General features: G+C 44.6%; 1 long non-coding RNA gene across 1 annotated transcript; it reads left to right on the top strand.

Annotated features, from left to right (window-relative positions):
• The first annotated feature begins 6,009 nt into the window (after positions 1-6,009).
• LOC131273492 (uncharacterized) lies at positions 6,010-18,177 on the top strand. Its single transcript, XR_009180775.2, has 3 exons — positions 6,010-11,040; positions 11,144-11,180; positions 18,043-18,177. It is a non-coding gene; the product is annotated as an uncharacterized lncRNA (long non-coding RNA).
• The last annotated feature ends 1,938 nt before the right edge of the window (positions 18,178-20,115 follow it).

The following is a 20,115-nucleotide window of genomic DNA, read 5'->3' as shown; positions in this document are numbered from 1 at the left end:
AAGCATAAAATTTAGGCTCCACTAGGAATCTGAGTCCAGTGCTCTTTCCTCAATACACAACACATACACAATATTATCCTCTAAGGGTTCTAGAACATTAGATTCAACAGGATATGAACATTAATGTAATAATTTTATGAAACACTTCCCAATAATCACTGAGAAATGAGCATTGGCATTTACCTCTGTTTTCTCACATAACTTAAATGATGATAAAGCGATTAATTTAAAGGACTGAGCCACAAGGATCAACAGAGAGACAAGGAAAACAATAATAAAATAGTGAAAGTGAAGTGTGGACTTAGGACTAGGAACTTGTTGGCAAAAGTAGAGAACCCTAACCTGAGGCAGCAGCGGCAGAAGGACAGGCCCGCTCACTTATGCTCTGATCCCTGCAGCGCTCAGCACCGCAGACATCAGGGACCCTGTGGTGGAACAGGCGGGGAGAAAGGCAGGTCAGGAGAGGGGGAGTCTGGACAGAATGGTCCGCAGCCCGTAGCTCCTGCCCACTGCAGAAGACTGGGGTTTACTTTCCAGAGGTGTGGATTCAGGGACGCCCTGGACTAAGGACCATCGCCCTGTGTGCAGTAAGATGCCACTTAAAACATGGGGCTGTGTGGAAGTCCACCTGTCAAACAGAGAGACTTCTAGTCCTGGACATTGCATTGTTTCCAAGAGCTGTTCATTAGAAATAATAGTGTGCTGAGCAAGCCCGTGAATGTAGGAGTTTTCTTTCTATTGGCTTATTTTCCCTACATATGCTCTTTCTAGTTTTTTGTGAACCTATTTAGGAAGAGAGTGATATCCAGATGTGACAGCTTGAATTTGGTGAATCCCCCCCAAAATTTATATTTTTTAATTCAAAGGGTGGTGAGACCTTTTGATTGCCTTTGACTTGGTTCTCACCCTGAATAGGTCACTCGCTCAGTTCATTTTGATGGGACTCCATCAGTGAGGCATGACCCAGGTTTGGTTTCCCCCCTCTTCCTGGGCCTTACATAAATGGAGACACAGGGAGGAGACTTAGAGAAACAAAGTCACCATTTTGTCGCTGCCATGGGAGAGAGGCCTCGAGGATCACTAGCAGCTGAAGCTGAAGCCTGAAGCCCCCAAGAGGCTGGGCTCATGGAGCAGCTCAAGGCTGAAGAGATGAGCCACATGCCTGGTACCCGCAGCCAAGCTCTGGGAAACGGTGAGCCTTGAGTGAAGGCAGGGACCAGGCAGAGATCTGCTGCTGTCTTGTCCCTCCACATGGCAGGGTGCCAGGGTCACCAGGAGCTGAATTTGGTGAGAAAGCATCTGTGATGGTGCCTTGATTTGTCTATTTCACAACCACAGAACTGTAGGATTTTGCCCTAATAAATGGGTTGTAAAAGCCAACCCCTTTCTGGTACTTTGCATTGGGAGCTCTCTGTCAAACCAAAACACCACATTATTCTGTTTCATTTCTGTTTGAGTTACCTTTTCTCCTTTTTAAATGGAAACATGATCTTATGGAGTAGATTCAATATTGAAGGCTTAAGTTTTAAAAATTAGAGTCAAGTCATTTTTCCTTAAGAATTCAATGTTGAATGTATTTAGGCTTTCTGCTTTGTCAAGCATTGATGAGAGTGTTAACTGTGTTTCTGTGTGTGTATGTACGTGTGTGTGCACAAGTGTGTACTTGCAGACTGAATACATTTTGCCGGCTGTGATAGCCATCCTTTATAAACCACAGGAAGGCGACTTTCCTGGAGCTCAGAAGGGAGTCATCTCTTTTCCACCTCCTTACCTGAAAAAGCCAGTGAATTATCTAAATAATCCAGAAAACCAGGTCCTTTTTGAAAGATGGGCATTTGAGCATAGTCTGGGAGATCATTTATTTGTCTTGAACTAACAAATACAGTGGTGAACTACATAAAACTTTTTGGCACTTCCTAAGAACTAAGATTTCCAAAAAAAAGCCAGTGTTGTAATTTTTATGGAGCTCTATTTTTGCTTTGATTTATGGTTGATCAAACAGAAGAAAGAATGGTGGAAAGCAAAGTCCTTTTGTCTCTTGGCTCCAACAAGGGCATTACTTGAGATTGTTCTATGTACAAGTCTAAGAATAAAATGGTACTCTGGATAGACGCTCATGGAATCCGCTTTAGGTTTGCATTAAATTGGTAGTTTGGTAACGAAAGGAATGATTGTCTTGTGATTGTAACTCTTCTCTATCTGTTCTTTAGAAATTATCTTGGGGAACAACTGTGTTCTGCAAAGGCTTAAACTTTCCTCCATGATGAAAGGAGATAAGGTATGTAGGACATCATAAGGGTGATAAATGACAGTGAAGGGGGGACAGGAACCGTGGGGTCCAGCACAGGCAGGGAAGGATGACAGAGCAGGGGGGACGGGGGCCCTTCCTGGGAGGTCCATGTCTCCAAGGGTCGGAGGTGGGTCAGAGATGCAGGGGCACCTGGAGGGGAGGGCTGCAGGGGGCAGGGAAGGGTGAGCCTGCGGGAAGGTAAGGGTGCTGGGAGAGCAGCTGCCCTGGAGTGCAGGGTGCCTGAGGGAGGAGCCTCTGCTCTGCAGTGGGAGGAGCCCTGGCTGCCAGCAGGTGCCTGGGAGTACCTGGGCTGGTCCCCAAAGCCTCTGCTCCCTGGGGTGGTCGCCGTCCTGGGCCACCCCAGCCCCTGGCAGCGCCACAGCCATTTCCTGGCTGCAGAGGACGCCGTCCTGGGCTCCTGGTTCTGCACAGAGGCCGGTCCTCGTGGCCCGGGTGGTCGTGCAGCCCCGCAGAGCCGCTCGGCTCCTCCAGGAGGGCCCCTGCTCGGCCTTGCCCAGCAGCGCCCCCTCGGGGCCTGGAGAGCTCAGTGCGTGTCTTTGGGCTCTGCTGCGCCCTCTGGTGGCACTAGGCGGAGGCCCCCTCATGCCCTTCACCTTCTCCAAGGGAAGCTGGCAGAGTCCCCTGGGCTCCCAGGGCCCCCCAGCTCCTAGGCCCCGCGGGCGAGGAGGAAGGTGCCTTGGGAGCAGGAGGCTCCAGGCTCCAGGCCTGGGCCTGTGAGGAGCTGGAGAGCACCATGGAGGGTTGGGGTGAGCCCTGAGAGGACACACTGGCCCTCCTACAAAGTGAAACTGGTTCCACAAATCTGGTGTCCAGGAAATGGAGGTGTTTTCCTCGGGTGGAGGCAACTCCACAGATGAAAGCAACCAACTACATGTAATTGACTGGAAATGAGTTGTAGTAAGTCCTGCGGCCAGGATACAGCATCTGCGGCTTTCTTAACAGAGAAAATATGACACCATTTTATTGCAAACTGGCCAAAAGTTAAGGTACCCAAACTATGATTTTCTTTGAGGCTACAATTCTGTGGCAGCTCTCAGTACTTTTCCAGAACATGCTGACCCTGGTTTCCATATCACACGCAAGGATCCAGGGCATGACATTTAACAGCTGGCTTTCTACTTTCAGCTAGCATCCTAAACCCAGGAAAGTGTGGATTTACACATACCACTGTAGTAATGCAAAGCTCATTAGAGCTTATTAGCAAGTTTCTTTTATGAATAAACATCAAAGTCAGAATTTGATGGCTGCTATAGAATATTCAGGAATATATCCTAATACTTTAAATTAGTTACAAATGCCCAAGAAGTTAGAGAAATAAGACCAAAGAACTTGTTAAAGGAGGCTTTCTTAGTTTGTGATCCTTTCAGGGTGGAAATGTCAATTGGTGGTGCAGACATTACATAGTTAAAAAGGCCTGGCTCTCCTCAGTGAGTTTTGAAGTTTTCTGGGACATCCTGCTGTGCAAATAAAGTTGCTTTATTCATGCTGGGAATCAAGGATGACTCCCTTGAGGAAGCAATATATGATTTACTTTATCATTATCACAAGTGTGATTGAAGAATTCAGATTAAATAAATGCTTAGGGAAACATCTAAATTAAAGCTATTAAACCTTGAATAATGAACATGGTAACCTAAATTTATATTCTTTTCTTTTCTTGGTCCTCCCCTTGCTCAATTCATTTGAAACTCTTGGCTTCATTTATTTTAATACTTGCATCCACAATTCCTATATGAACCTGTGTATAGAGCAAAAGGCTTCATAAACTCATTTCAGACATTACATCTGACAATAAAAGCCTCCCAATTATAATAGATTTGAAAATTTATGTGTTAAAATGCATTAAAGTTATTTTTGTATGCCTTCTTTTCCTACTTCCTTCAATAAAACAAAGCAGAGCATTTCTATTGCCTGTCTTTCCAGATAGACTGTGAGCCTCCCACTGACCAGAGGCCAGATCTCCAGAACCTTGCAGTGTGTGAGACGTATACTAAGTGCTAAATAAATATTGAACAGGTCCAATTTTGAATAACCTGTTGTAATGAGGTGGAAGCAGTTGGTGACTGATTCTTGTTTTTTTGGTAAGCAACATTTTAAGCATTATTATGTGGTTAAAAGCAGGAGTCTTTGAAATGACAAAGCCTGGTTTTGAATCCCAGATTCTTCATGTAATACCTGTGCATCCTTTGGAAATCACTACATTTTTCTTTAAATTCCATTTTCCTTGTCTATAGAATAAACTGAGATTACATATGTCTAACATATAGGGACCATTCTGTAAATGGTGGCTAATATTATTACAAGAGACTATTCCAATGTTTTGTTTTTTAATCTGTTTAATTCACCTCTATCTGTGAAGTTTAATGTAAATAATTATAGTGGTATACAATTACTGCTAAGCATGAAGAAGATAGATAATTGGCCCTTCCCACAAATACCCCAAGTCAGAAAGTAAAGAAGTTTTAAACTAGTAACCTATTTATTTGTTGAAACTAAACTTTATAAATTACTACTAATCATTGATAATTAATTGGATGATTATGGCCTTATCAGTTCAGAAAACTATATTTCCTTCTTTTTCAGTCAGTTTTTTAAATAAACGAAATAGTCTTTATGAATGTTTTTTGTGGATTTTTAAATTGAAATACGAAGTTCATGGTGTATCTTTTACATAGATTGAGATATTCGGTGTATGAGGTTTACTTGAATTGGTGTGTGTGAGCCCATTACATTTGGGGATTGAACGAATAGGAGATCTAGTCTGTACTTCTAATGTTCAGCTTCTGTAAATAAATTTAGTCATTTCTAAATACTTCTCAGTTATTCTCTTTTCCTACATAGTGAAAGATATAGTTGTTAGGCCTCAGAGCAGGGCCTCTATGGATAAGTAGAGATGGCATGAAGAAAACTTTCACATGAGAGCTAGGCAACCCTACTTTGATTATGTCTGCAGAGGTAAGGAGCCAAGGGCCAGTGCAAAGTGACTCAGACCCAACTCCCCGTGCTGCAGTTTCTCTCTTGCTTAAATGCCTAAGTTACTACTTAACATTTGCTTTGATTATGCATTAGTTTTTCTGCTTAATGGATGAGCACACATAGCTGGTTATATAATTGCATGATTAGTATGTTCAGGAAATCATGCTTCCACAATACATTGGTGATCATGAAAGGGGCAGATAACCCCACCCCTGGGTGGGGAAATTTGCTATGCGACTGAGCAAGTTGAAGTGAGGACAGCCAGGGCTTCTTCTGTGCAGGCCCAGCCAACTGGTAAAAGCTGGTTTCCTACTTCATTGCTTCAGCAGGATATTCTTGACCACCAAAAGTTGGAATTTTGGTAGAAAGAGAGGGTTACATCTCATTACCTTCTGATTTACATATAATTCTTTCCTTTGTATCCTGGCTGTTAGGAAATAAAAAGCATAACCTTGCAGAAAATATCTAACAAGCCACTCCTGCGCCCTGCTTCTCTAAATCAGCCCATGAGAACATGGCACTTGCAGGAGATTATCAAATGAACCACTCTGACACTTTCCCGCCCCCCCCCCCCCCCCCCCCCCTCCCCCCCCCCCCCCCCGCTTCTGTGATCTAACAAACCACTCCTGCCCCCCACTTCTGTAAATCAGCCCACAAAAGCATGAGCTTGCACCTACCTTCTGCTTCTGTAACCCCACTTGCAAAATTCCACCTAGCGACACATTAGTCAGTGAGCAAGAGCCATGCTAGTCCCACATGAAATCTTATATAAACCTATGAAAGCTGAAAGACAGGGCTCAGAATTTGGAGAGTGACTCTCCTCTGGGCCTGTGTGTTATAAGTCTGTTCCTCTGCTCATCTGAGGACCACTTAGATTTTTCTGCCACTCAGAACTCCCGGCTTTGCTGCAACATTTGGTTCCCTGACTGGGAAACCCAACCACACTGGCCCTTTGAGCCTCTGGTTTGGGACTGGCAGGCATGGCTGGTGGAGATCTCCCCATGAAGGAGGCAGCCTCACCTGTCCCCTTGATGGGGCCTCCTTCGGGGAAAGGATCCCTGTGGGCCATGTCCTCTGACCCAGCCTGACTCAGTGGAGAGGTGGGTTGAACAGCATAAGAAGATGCTGGAAAGGTAAGGCCCCAGGGCTCTGAGTCCCAGTCAGGCCCATCTCCAGACAGAAGTGGAGACTGATCACCTCCCAAAATCTCGAGATTCAAGATTCCAGGATAGGGCAGTCCCTTGGGTGGGACTGTGGAACCTCTGAATGATTGAGTGAATGACTGGGGACTGCAGAGGCCTCTGCTGATCCAGTCTGTGGCCCCATGGCCTGCGCTACGGAGCCCGAGTGGGTCCCAACCTACACTCAGCGGCTATGTCATATGGCATAGTGGATAATGCAGACTCTACACGATGCCTTAGCTAAGGCGACGCGAAGTTCTCCTGAGAAGCACAGACAAGTGGGTATCTGAGTGGCCTTGTGAGGGGCCCCCCTCCTTTGTTTGACCTGCGACACCAGCTCAGGGATGGGATCATCACAATCCAAACTCACCATCTTAGATGGGATGTTAAAAATTTTCAAATAGGGCTTTCCCAGGAATTATGGTATGTCCCCCAGAACTCTCCGGACTCTGTGCAAAGTCAAGTGACCTAAGTTTAGTGTTAATTAGCCCTCAGGGAACCCTAGAGGTGGCCAAGTTTCATGCAGTTTGGCAGACAGTCACTGAAGCCCCGGCCACCCCACTCAGTTCCCCTACTTCAATTCCTGGTTAGAAATTGCCCAAACCCTGCCCTCTGAGGTTTGATTCTGTGCTGGAAGGAAGGGTCAGAGTAGGGTCCTAGTAACACAAACAGCCAGACTTTGAAAACCTGTTATTCTACAAAAATCTCCAGAAGGAAACCCACTCTTCATGCTGTATAGTACAGCCATTCCAGAACATTTCCCTGCCCTGGAGCCTCCACAGGCAGATCTCCCAGAGAGGACTCCACCTTCAGGCCCCAAGGCCCGTCAGCCCTGAGGGGGCTCCTGAGGTCCCTTTGGTGAGGAGACTTCAGTCAGTGCAGCCTGCGCTTCAGAAGCCCCTCCATGAAACACAGGGTCCACCCAGATCAGTGCAGATGGGACTGAGCAACCCAGGAGGCCAATCCTGTTTCATCAGCTCTTCACACCCTGCAGATCTCTTAAACTGGAAGCACCCACCCCTTCACATTCAGAAAAGCCTCAGGCTCTTATCCACATCCTGGAGTCCGTTTTCCACACCCACCGCCCCACTTGGGGTGATTGCCTCCAACTCCTCCTAACCTGTTCAATATGGAGCAGAGATGCCAGATCCTCATGGAAGCCAGAAACTGGTTGTGAGAACAGGCCCCCACAACTGTCTTGAACCCAGAGGAATGGGCCCCAGAAGCAGCACCAAAAGCTCAACCAGCCTGAAACTTTAACACAAATCAGGGACAGGCTGCCCTTCCGTGGTATCAAAAAGCCCTCCTCAGAGGGGTACGAGAAAGAGCGAGGCAGCCCACAAACAGCCTACAAGGCCTCCACCACTCAACAGGCTGAAGAACCTCTGGGGGATTTTTATGAGCAACTCTGCAAAGCCTTCCGGATCTACACTCCCTTCAACCCAGAAGCCCCGGAAAGCCAGAGAATGGTCAGTGCAGCTCTCGTCACCCAGGAGGCATCAGACATCAAATGGAAACTTTGAAATCTAAATGGGTTCACAGAAATAAACATCTCCCAGCTCCTCAAAGTCGCAAATGGTATTCGTCAGTCGGGACAAAATTGCTGAAAGGGAAGCAAAAAAGCGAATAAAACAGTAGGTCTCCCTGTTAACTGCAGCCTTAAAAAATCCAGACCCAACCCATCACAAAAGGCCACCCTGAAAAGGGAGGAATACTTCACCCTGAAACACTCCGCTGCTGCCAGTACCTCTTAATGGGATATTTAAGGCCTGGGGCCACCTGATTTTCTTGTCTGAACTTAAAAAAATCCTTTTTTTCTGCCTGTGGGTGGCTCCCCAGAACCAATCCCTATTTGCTTTTGAATGGGAGAATCCCAAAACTCAACAAAAAAGTTCAGTCAACTTGGACTCAACTCCCACAGGGCTTCAAACACTCCCCCACCCCTTTTCCTGAATCCTGCCACTTTCCTGCAGACCAAAAGAAAAACTCCTGAGCAGGACTGTGCAGAAGTAACAAAAAAAGTGTATGCCAGCTGCCCCGACCTCCAGGACAGGTCACTTTCTTGCCCAGATCAAGCCCTATTCACAGGCAGCAGCAGTTTTCTCAGAAATGGAAATAGGCTCTGATTTGCCAGCAACAAGTTTGGTATCTAAAGTGCTTCATCTCAAAAACGCACCAGAGGGAAACTGGCTACTCCCAGGTGGCCGAGTCTCTATCCCAAAGGGGACCACCCACACCCTTTTTCAGCAAGACCGCCAGCTCACCCACCTGGGAAAAGCTGCTTTAAGAGCCCTGCTCATCCAGGTGGAATCTGAGCCTCCTCTTGACATAGAGGTGCAATGGACACAACCAATCCAATGTGCACATAGAAGAGGTGGCATTGGATTGGGAAAAGTGGACATAGTGGACAAAGGGTATGGGGAAAGGCAGGAAGAGATGAGAGGTGGAGGCATCTTCGGGACATGGAGCTGCCCTGGATGATGCTTCAGAGGTAATCACCAGACATTGTAAATCCTCACAGGGCCCACTTGATGGAATAGAGGAGAGTATGGGCCATGATGTGAACCAATGTATATGAGGTGCAGAGGTGCCCAAAGATGTACTTACCAAATCCAATGGATGTGTCATGATGATGGGAACGAGTGTTGCTGGGGGGGAGGGAGAGGGGGGGTGGGGGGGTGGGGTTGAATGGGACCTCACATATATATTTTTAATGTAATATTATTACAAAGTCAATAAAAAAAAAAAAAAAAAAGAGCCCTGCTCAGAAAATATTACTACAGTGCCGGATGGCCTCGCCCTGCACCACTGTTAGTGGCCAATGCCAAACCTGCCTAAGAACAACCCCTCCCGAGGTCCCCAGGCCCCGTGGGCATCCAGCACACAGGAACTGCCCCTTTTAAAAACTTAGCAATGGACTTCACAGAAACAAAACCAAGTCGAGGGTATAGGTACTCATTAGTAATAATGTGCACCATCTCGGGCTGGGTCAAGGCCTTTCCCACCACACTAAAAAAGCAAGAAAGTAACTAAAGCTTTGCTCTGAAAAATAGTTTCATGGCACAGAATACCCTTATCCATAAGCAGCAACAATGGCCTGGCTTTCATAGCAGCCATCACCCAAGAGCTAGCAAAATGTTACAAATTAAGTGAAAACTCCATACAGCATATAAGCCCCAGAGCTCAGGGAAAGTAAAACCCTAACTCTCAAAACCACCCTAGCCAAGTTTTGTTAAAAAAAAAAAAAAGTCCTCCCCTGAGTAAATCTGCTCCCATTAGCACTCCTTAGAGTCAGAGGCTTCCCCAGGTCCTGGGGTTATTCACCTTTTGAAATTGTTTAAAGGACCATATCCAATTACTCAAACCTTCAAGGGAAATCTCGGACTCCTAGGAAAAACTGGCCAGGATTCCAGCAGTTAGGAAAAACCCTAGCCCAAATATACAAACCACCCTGTCTCAGGATCCAATCCCATTAAGCCACCCAGTACACACACACTTTTTTGGAAATCTAGTTTGGTTTAAAAAAAAAAAAAACTAGAAAAAGGAGACTTTCCAGCCCACCTGTTGCTTCTTAAAAAGAGATGGCACTTCAAGAGATGGAGGTTGTTTATTTCTGGTGGCATGGGGCTGAAAATTAATCATAAAAACATTTATATACACATTGGATATTCCAGATTTTGTGTGTGTGTGGGTTTTGAAAAAATTATTCATTAAGTATTTATTGAGAATAACCTTGTCAGGCATTATTCTTTTGATTTTGTTTTTGTTAAGCACTGATTGTTGTATTACATTTCAAAGATTTAGATTTTATACAATCTTAACATTCAAACATGAAGTGGAACACTGAGGTCCTGCTTTGCCTTTATCTTGGTTTCTTCTCAAGGATTTCTGATGGCTAGTTTGAAAGCATTTCCAATAGGCATGTATAACATGAATGCATTTCTACCCTTTAAAATGGCTTTGTGATTTTTATATCACTTTCTCAGATTTCTGGTTTTATAGCTCTTTGTAAAAAATCTCACTGGTTAATATTCAGATTCTAAATATTAGAAGATTTCAAAAATAAAAATGCTTCACAAACTATTTATGAATTCTTATATTTGAAGTGAAAGCAGAGTTGATCCTATTAAACCAAATTCCCTTATGCATATTCCATAATGTAGTACTCTCAACAACTTAACTTGCTCCTGTAAATAAAATTCTAGAATAAATTTAGCATATGATACCTATGAAAATGATGGCTTTCTCAGAAATTTCTGTTAGGTAGCAAATAAGTTAGATTTAGATATAGGAAATGGGAAATTATATTTTGGCATGCGGTAGGAAAATACTGTGTAGTTTGAAATTTTATCATAAACTTTTTATCATCTAATCCTAAAGAGATACTAACTTTTGAAACTAAAGATGACCCAAAGTGGTAAAATTTATTACAAATAAATGCTTAATAAATTTGCTTACGTCTTTCCACGTCATACCCTTTAGATTAAGTGAAGATATTAGCAAGAGAAGTGTTGTAAACCTTTATCCCATGGAATCAGCAGAAGCCTTAGAATTACAAGATTCTGCACTGAAGTACGTTTACCTTTTAATAACAAAACCAGACTCCTCCTTTTTACATTGAAGCATTTGTGCTTTAAATTCCCCTGCTATCTTTTTTCATCCCTTGTTCCTACAGTGGTCAGATTCAGCTGGAGACGTCGCCAGGGTGTGAGGTAAGGGTGCTCTCAGACTAGCCAGGGCCTGCCACAGCATCTGGCTGCCACATTCCCTGAAGATTCATGGGTGGTGGTGGTGGGTCATATGGAATGGCCTGTCCTTCTGGTGTCATTTTTTTGTAAGGCTAAAACTTCTCTGAAAATAAAGTTTATTATTACTTAAAAAAAAGAAAAGAAAAGAATTTATCAAAGAGAAACTACCAGAACTATGTGAGAACAGGGAAAGGGGGGTTTGGGAAAGTTACATGAAGTAAAATTTGAGTGGCTGTGGAGAAGGCAGTTTTGACATGAAGGTAGGGATGAACCTAGAGGGGCTTAAAAAGATGAACTTGCCCTGGTCACAGGGAGAGATTTGAGTGAGGAACACTCTTTAAGTCCCTTCTTGTCCAATGGCCTTAGAGTGGCCAATGTCGAGGCAGGATTTGTGCACAAGCCAAATTATATGCCCTGAGGTGTCATTCCATGTGCAGTCTCACACTGGTAAGTCTCTGTGCTAAAGAAATAGGAGAAAAGGGGGCAATAAAGGTCAGAGCCTTGTCCCCTGAGAGTATGGGTTAGTTGTCGGGCAGAGAGACTTGCAATTGCTTTGGGTATCAGTCATTCCCAGATCAAGGGTTTACCATGGGGCAGCTAATTGCCCTCATTTTCTGTTAATTGGGGTGAGAATAATAGCTGTTATAAAAATGGAACGAGATGATGCAGGAAGGGTCTTGCCACACAGGACACACCATAAATGGTAGCTGTTATTGTTCTCCTGGTCTGTTATTGCTAGGGGGGTGGTCTTAGACAGAATCCGGGCACCCCACCTTTTGGTGGAGACGTTGCTGCATCACCCCATCATGGAACAGCAGAAAGCCTTTCATGTGCAGGCTGCCCTGGGCCCACTTCATCAAGCTCTCCATTCCAGACACTGCTGCTGCTGATTCTGCACGGGCACGTTTTATTTTTTAAGGACTTTATTTGGAAATCATTCTAAACTTATAAAAGATTGCCCCCCCAAAAAAAAGCCATTTCAAGGAACATTCATATATTCCTTTTTTCTATTTTTGTTAAAGAGACTTAGATATGCAACTGTCGCATAAAAATGTACAGGATTCCCATATGCCCTGCTCCCCACCATCCATTTATTCTTTTACCCACATTTGCCTATTATTAACACGCACTGCATTTGTACTGCCATTTACTCCATCTCTACTTCCCCCTTCCCTCTCTTCTCTTCCCCTCCCTCCCACACCCACAACACATACACACAGAGTTCTTTTTCTAAACCATTAGCGGGTATGCTTCTTACACCACAGCCCTTTACTCCTCACCATTTCAGTGTGGGGTTTTACTAACAGGCATTTTATCTTAGAGAGCTACCTTTCAATATTAACTTCATACATCTACATTGATAAAATACTTCCATCTAATCTTCCTTCCATAGGGAAGGAAGGTCCTTCATAGCCTTGCCCCCTCCAGTGCTGGATCTAGTCTAGGGATTGGTGTTGCATTTATTGGGGGTGTAGCTACAGCCTCCTTTGATCTGGAACATACTACAAACTTTATCTTTTGTGACCTTGAAGTTTTGAAGGACACAGTCCCTGCTCTCCCCCACCCCCTTTCCAATAGAATGCTCCTCCTTTTATGTTCATCTGAGGTTTCCTGATGATTCATAATTAGATTGGGGTTCTGCACTCTTGGTTGGAAAACTGCCCCGGCGTGCCCCAGCTGGAGGCCTGCCACACCCATCTACCCCTTCCTGGTGGTAGTAATTCCTTCACCTGGCGAAGGTGTGGCCCGATTTCCCCACTGGGTAATTACTGCTTTTTTAATCCTCCCTTGCAACTCATAAGTCTATGGGGGGATGTTTCTAGACTAAGATAGTGTCCTGCTGCAGACACGCTTTTGACTTCACCAGACAGATGCCCACTGATGAGCATGGCATCAGGAGTCCCAGCAGGGCCCAGAGCCTCTAGGGGAAACAGTGTGTCCGCTCCATCTCAGTGTACAATTGGAGGATCATCCAGGATCTCCAGTGTCTTCCGCTGAAATGCAGGTTTTCTGATCGTGAAACCTGCCACATATTGAGGCCTTACTGCAACCGGACAGGGTGCGAGGTGTTTGACATGTGTCATTGTTATTCCTTTCATTCCGCACATACTTACTGAGTACCTACCAAGGGACCCAAAGAATTAGCAGTGAACTAAGCCACAGTCTTGCCCTCAGGAGTTCTGGATCCAGATAAGGTATTAGGGAAAGGGTGGGCGATATGAGGCACAATCTACAGGTGCAGGACCTGGAGCTGCCAGAAGGGCATGTGCTGGCCCGGATGACTTAGGTGGTAAATGTCTGGGCCCTTCTTTTCCACTCTATCATATTGCCTCTGCATGATGTGGACTAGTGGTGATAAGCCTTGTCATATTTAGAAACCTAGTGGGACCCGAATAGACCAATCCTTTTCTGAACAACTAGTCTGAGTAGGGGTAGAGAGCATGTGTGTCCATGATGATGCATTTTGCCTCCCACCAGGAATGCAGATGGGGAATGGAAGGAACATGGGTGGGTATATCCTGGACTAAGTACTGACTGACCCCAGGTCAAGTTTTGCCTTGGTCTAGTCTTCATCCCATCATTTAATCCAAGAAGCTCTATACTTGAGTGCTTTTTGTTGATGCCGTGGAGCACTAGTCGGTTCCAATAGTTAGTAAGAACTTCTACTAAGGTTGGACATCTCAGTGGTTAGGAAAGAATATTTCAGTGTCACATTCTCTTAATATTTGTCCAAGATTGTCTTAATGTTGAACTTCCTCTCATTTTCCCATCAGCAAAGGTGAGCTGTTTCTCTGCAGTCAGTTCTAGATTTTCCCAGGGGATTTTTATTCTCTTTATTGATCTCCATTTTATTTTTCCTGTTCTTTGCTTTTCTGCCATTGTTTGACACAAGCACAGACACTTAGGGCTTCCCTTCTGAGCAGGGTCATGCACAGTGGCTGGCACAGAGCCAGCAGTCCCTGAGGGCTTACAGAAGGGAGAGAAAGAGAGGGGATCCGATGATAAGAAATGGACTTTGGGAAGGAGAATTTCAGTGTCCTGCCCATTCAGTGGAGAGAGCACTGGGTTTTCACTGATTGCTGAAGGTACTCCATCATTTAGGCACAATTTATATTCTATTCTTGTAATGCAGTTCCTTATGCTTATCTAAATTGAAACGCATCTGGAATGTTTCCACTTGCCCATAAAGCTTCATGGGATTTTCCCAAAGTTTGAATATTTGCCATCACTTTATTATGTGGAGAATCCTACTGTCATCCCAAAGAAGGATATTTCAGTTCCAAGTAATGTATCAATCCTTAAGTCAGTTTGTTAACCACCCACCTCCCCCCTTTGTTTAAGCACCTGCTTGAAATGTCCTTGAGCTTTCCCTCTCCTAGAGTCTCAGAAGGAGATATACCTGTGTACCTGATCACTTCAGGAGATTGGGGGAAACACAAACCCTCTGGGAAAATACCTTGAGTCCATCTCTTAAGTATGTTTTGTGTTATGTTAATTAATTCAAGGTGTTTTTTCCCATCCTTTTTGGTTGGATGAGGAGTCCTCCTACTAGAGGAAGAAATTCTTACTCCTTGTCTTCCTTCTAGGGCAAGACACCATCTTTGACTAGATGCGTGTTCACGATTTTAAAAAGGGAAGTTGGATTAGCTGGCTCTGGTGGGAAAAGGAAGTCACAAAGAGCAGGAAAAAGAAAAGGAAGTTGTGCCTTGGTAAGGCTGGAAATAACGATTATGCAGAACTTAAATATGTTTCTCATTTATGATCTGGTTATTTTCACATTGTCTCTTTCATCCCATTTGGGAAGAGAGCAAACCTTCCAGGATACTCTTAAGTCAACTAACCAGTATCTCTTGGTAACCTGGAGTGGCTTTAGCCTTGTTCTGGTGTAGAGGACTGGAATATGAAGGCAATAAAGTTGTCATCCTGAGTCTGTCTTAGGCACTTAGGTGGCTGAGGATGGGAAAAGGAGTTTACGGAGAGAGGAGTCAACCAGGCTGGTGGGGTGGGGTGGGCTTGGATTGGTAACCAGAGGCTGTGTTGAGCACGTGTGCAGGAAGCTGCACCGTGTGTAATGGTGTGGGGCCCAGTTAGATACGGGGAGGCCAAGAGCATGAGGCCGTTTGCCATTGGCAGTGCTTTCTCTGACTTTATACTCACGTTTGATGACTTTCCAAAGCAAGTTTGGGTAGCCTTGGCATCCATTCAGGGAGAACTGCAAATGACCTTTCTATATATAAATAATAGAGAATGAGCTGAAGGGTTAGGGGGAATGACAGGAAATAGGAGGGGAAGGCGTTGCTTATCGTGAGAACCAACCCAGAAGTCAAGTTCCTTGTTGGGAGTTCTAACAAAGCCACTTAACTGAATAGGGAAATTAAGGACATTTTCCCCCCTAAAAATATGTTCTGGTTTTGACATAAACCCAAAGCTAGAACATTATATATATATAAAATATTTATTTTATTTATTTCTCTCTCCTTTCCCATGCCCTACCCCCCATTTTCTGCTCTCTGTGTCCATTTGCTGTGTGTTCTTCTGCATCCACTTGCATTATTAGGGAGCACTGGGAAACTGCATCTCTTTTTTGTTGTATCATCTTGCTGCATCAGCTCTCCATGTGTGTGGCACCACTTCTGGGTGGGCTGCACTTTTTTCATGTGGGGTGGCCCTCCTTGTGGGGTGCACCCCTTGCATGTGGGGCACCCCTACACAGAGTCGCCCCTGTGTGGCATAGCACTTCTTGTGTGTGGCAGCACTGCACATGGGCCAGCTCATCACACAGGTCAGGGGGCCCTGGGGATTGAACCCTGGACTCTCCATATGGTAGGTGGATGCTCTATCAGTTGACCCATGCCCACTTCCCTATTTTTAAGATTTTTAAGAATAACATTCCTCAACAGTGAATTCAAGATAAGAATAGAGATTGGCATGAACTTGGTGGCATGTATGAAGATGTTTATATTAGCAATTACCAGCATTTTCATTAGAGTGGCTCTACGGGGTTCTTGATTATCATAAAATAAAAAAAAAAGGAGGTAGAGCATAGCAGTGTAGCTCAGTGGCTGAGTGCCTGCTTTTCATGTACGAGGTACCAGGTTCAGTCCCTGATATCTCCTAAAACATAAAATTAAGAAAAGAAGACAGAACATCATGAAATAAGCTAGCGTTGTGCCCTGCAGGGCCCCTCATCTCCGTGCATCTCTCTCCCCTGGTTTTCCTGGGATGCTACGGGCTCAGGTGCCCCTTGAATAAGAATGGCTCCAGGCCCCAATCTCTACCCCCCAAAATTCAAATATGTATATCCAAAGGACTGCTGACCTTTTTCATCTCCAGGCCTCCTACATTTCTCATTCTCTACATGGCTAAAGAGAAGCTATCAAATTCCTTAGTTAAAAAACAAACAAACAGGTGTTGTGGTCATATATGTACAGCATAACGTTTCCCATTTAGCCCCTTTCATGCATACAGTTCATTGGCCTTAATCCCACTCACACTGTGGTGCTCTCAACCCCATCACCACCATCCATTCCCAAAATGTTTCCTCAACCACCTTGAAACTCTGTACTCATCCCCACCCCACCCCGACCTTGTAGTCTGCCTCCTGCCTCTATGAATTTGTGCATTCTAGTTATTTCCTATCACCGAGATCCTGCCATGTTTGCCCTTTTGTGCCTGGCTTCTTCTATTCAAAAAGGTTCATCCATGCCATCGCGTGAGTCAGGACTCCATTCCTTCCACAGCTGCGTAGTCTTCCATTGTGTGTAACACATTTTGTTTATACACTCCTTCCCTTGAAGGACACTTGGGTTGCTTCCACCTTGTGGCTAGTATGAGTATTGCTATGCATAGCTGCTGCAGGCCCCACTTTCAGGTCCTTGGGGTATATACCTAGGCCATATGTTAATTCTGTGCTTTCTCAGAACAAACTTTCTACAGTGACTGCACAATTTTACATTCCCACCAAAAACGTTCGAGGATGTGTTTCTCAACATCCTCTCCAACACCTGTAACTTCCCATTGTTTAAAATAGTACCCATTCAGGTGGGTGTGACTTGGTATCGCATCTTGGTTTTGATTTGCATTTCCCTAATGGCCAGTCATGTTGAGCATCTTTTCATGTGCTTTTTTGCCATTTGCATATATTCTTTGGAGAAACATCCATTCACGTCCTGGGCCCATTTTTTCATGGAGTTGTCTTTTAGTTGTCAGCATCCTTCTGGAATTGCTCCCAAGTGTCTTCTCTGTGGGCCTCAGAGGTACCAGCACCCACTGAGCCACTCCTCTTGGAAACCAGAATGTCACCCATGGTCAATTCCAAGTTCTGCACATTTTAACTGAGCTTTTTTTTTTTTCTTGAAAACTTTCTTTGAACCATGATTGCCAAGGCAAATTGATTTTGAACTGACAGCATGTGATTTGCCTAGGTGATTTTGGGTTCAGGCAAAAGATTTTATTAACAGCTCCCTGTGTGACTCTGTATTTGGGAACTGCTGGCTTGGACCCTTTCTAGAAGACTGTAATTAAAATGGGGTGGGGGCTGCATGTGGAAGAAGCGAATGGCAGCATGGCTGGTAACCATGCAGGTAAACAGACAAGCTGATGTCGACAGGTACTTTGTGCTGGGAGGTCCCTCACCTTAGTTTGTGTTCCAGTTCATATGTACTCTTCTAGGAATACAACTTTCATGGTTTAGGAAATGTGTGTATGCCTGACTTAACACACTCACTAGTTAATGTAGTGTAGGAAGGAAGAAAGATGCATTCTCACCACAGCAATTTTACAGTCCAGGGGAATATACCATGCTTTCTTTTTCTTCTTCTGTAAGGTGCAAAACGATGTCACATTGCAGAGTAACGGCAGTCAGTATTCTCCAAATGAGTTGAGTTTCCTGAAGGTTAATGGAACTGGAGGCCTTTCATAAAGCCTGAATTGGAGCATCTTTTACAGCAGGCGTTCTTAACCAGGGCTCTGTGATATTGAAGTGAAATTCAAAAATACATTATTCTTCTGGGGAGATGCTGGAGTGGGCATGACATATTTATTAAATAATACACAATACAGTGTGAACTTTTTAAGGGGTCCATGGTTTTCACCTGATTGGCAGAGGGGTCTGGAACAAAAATGGTTAAGAACCCCTGAGTTACAGAAAGAGATCATCTAAGACTGTGCGATTAATGAGTTAACTGAGTGTTGCAGATTCTCTGGGAACTCCACCTCACTTTCATTAGCTATCTTAGCCTTACTTCGCCCTAATTGTAATTAAAGATTGTTCATGAGATATAAATATATTTGAAAAACCAAATAGGGGAACTTCTTTATAGACTGTCTGTGTCCTAAACTGAATGAAACCAGCTCAAATCAAACCACCTTTGGAATATCTTTTTTTTTTTTTTTTTTTAAAGATTTATTTATTTATTTAATTTCCCCCCCTCCCCTGGTTGTCTGTTCTTGGTGTTTATTTGCTGTGTCTTGTTTCTTTGTCCGCTTCTGTTGTCGTCAGCGGCTCGGGAAGTGTGGGCGGCGCCATTCCTGGGCAGGCTGCTCTCTCTTTTCACGCTGGGCGGCTTTCCTCACGGGTGCACTCCTTGCGCGTGGGGCTTCCCCACGCGGGGGACACCCTTGCGTGGCACGGCACTCCTTGCGCGCATCAGCGCTGCGCATGGCCAGCTCCACATGGGTCAAGGAGGCCCGGGATTTGAACCGCGGACCTCCCATGTGGTAGACGGACGCCCTAACCACTGGGCCAAAGTCCGTTTCCCATTTGGAATATCTTGTTATCCATAAATGATTCAGTGTGCTTTTCCTGTAGACATCTATTCAGTGAGTGTTGCTTCCTTGTTTCATTGCATTATGAGATTCTTCATCTGATATGCTCCATTTTGGATGTGCTGGGGAAGAAAAGGATTTCCAGTTTTCCATGACTAAAATATTTCTATAAAGAACAAATAAAAAATTGAGTGAATTCCCCCCAAACAATATTCTTTTGATTGTACCATTTTTAAAAATTGCTGTATGAAGATGCATCTATTATTGTATATTTTAGCCAGGCCCTCATCTCACAGCAGCAAATGCAAAAAGCCAGTGGCTTTATAATCGTCCTGGAACATAGAGATGCCTGCTCAGTTCTCTTCCGTTTATTTTTTATTTATTTATTTTTTATTGACTTTGTAATAATATTACATTAACAAAATATATATATATATGAGGTCCCATTCAACCCCATCACCCCCCCCACCCTTCCCCCCCCCCCCCCAGAAACACTCATTTCCATCATCATGACACATCCATTGCATTTGGTAAGTACATCTTTGGGCACCTCTGCACCTCATGGTCAATGGTCCACATCATGGCCCATACTCTCCCCCATTCCATCCAGTGGGCCCTGGGAGGATTTACAATGTCCAGTGATTGCCCCTGAAGCACCATCCAGGGCAGCTCCATGTTCCAAAGACGCCTCCACCTCTCATCTCTTCCTGTCTTTCCCCATACCCTTCAGCCACCATGTCCACTTTTCCCAATCTAATGCCACCTTTTCTATGTGGACATTGGATTGGTTGTGTCCATTGCACCTCTATGTCAAGAGGAGGCTCAGATTCCACATGGATGCTGGATGCAATCCTCCCACTTTCAGTTGTAGTCACTCTAGGCTCCATGGTGTGGTGGTTGTCCTTTGCCTTTCCTTCTAACACTGCAGGTGAGAGAGGACTCACCTGCAGTGTCTCCTACCACTGAGAGTAGCACTCCCTTTGCCTGAAGCCTCCATCAGATAAACAGAATGCTCAGACAGTTTCATTAGCCTTTGAAAATGATCCATTGTCAGTGTGAATGTCCTTATTGATCCTGCAAGTATAATAAATCCTGACCTCAAAATCGGACCACCACCTGGGAAGCCCAAGCC

This window comes from Dasypus novemcinctus, chromosome 15 (assembly GCF_030445035.2).
Source record: "Dasypus novemcinctus isolate mDasNov1 chromosome 15, mDasNov1.1.hap2, whole genome shotgun sequence".
Classification (NCBI taxonomy): Eukaryota; Metazoa; Chordata; class Mammalia; order Cingulata; family Dasypodidae; genus Dasypus; species Dasypus novemcinctus.
The sequence above is the reverse complement of the archived record's forward strand: the minus strand, read 5'-3'. Positions and strand labels throughout refer to the sequence as shown.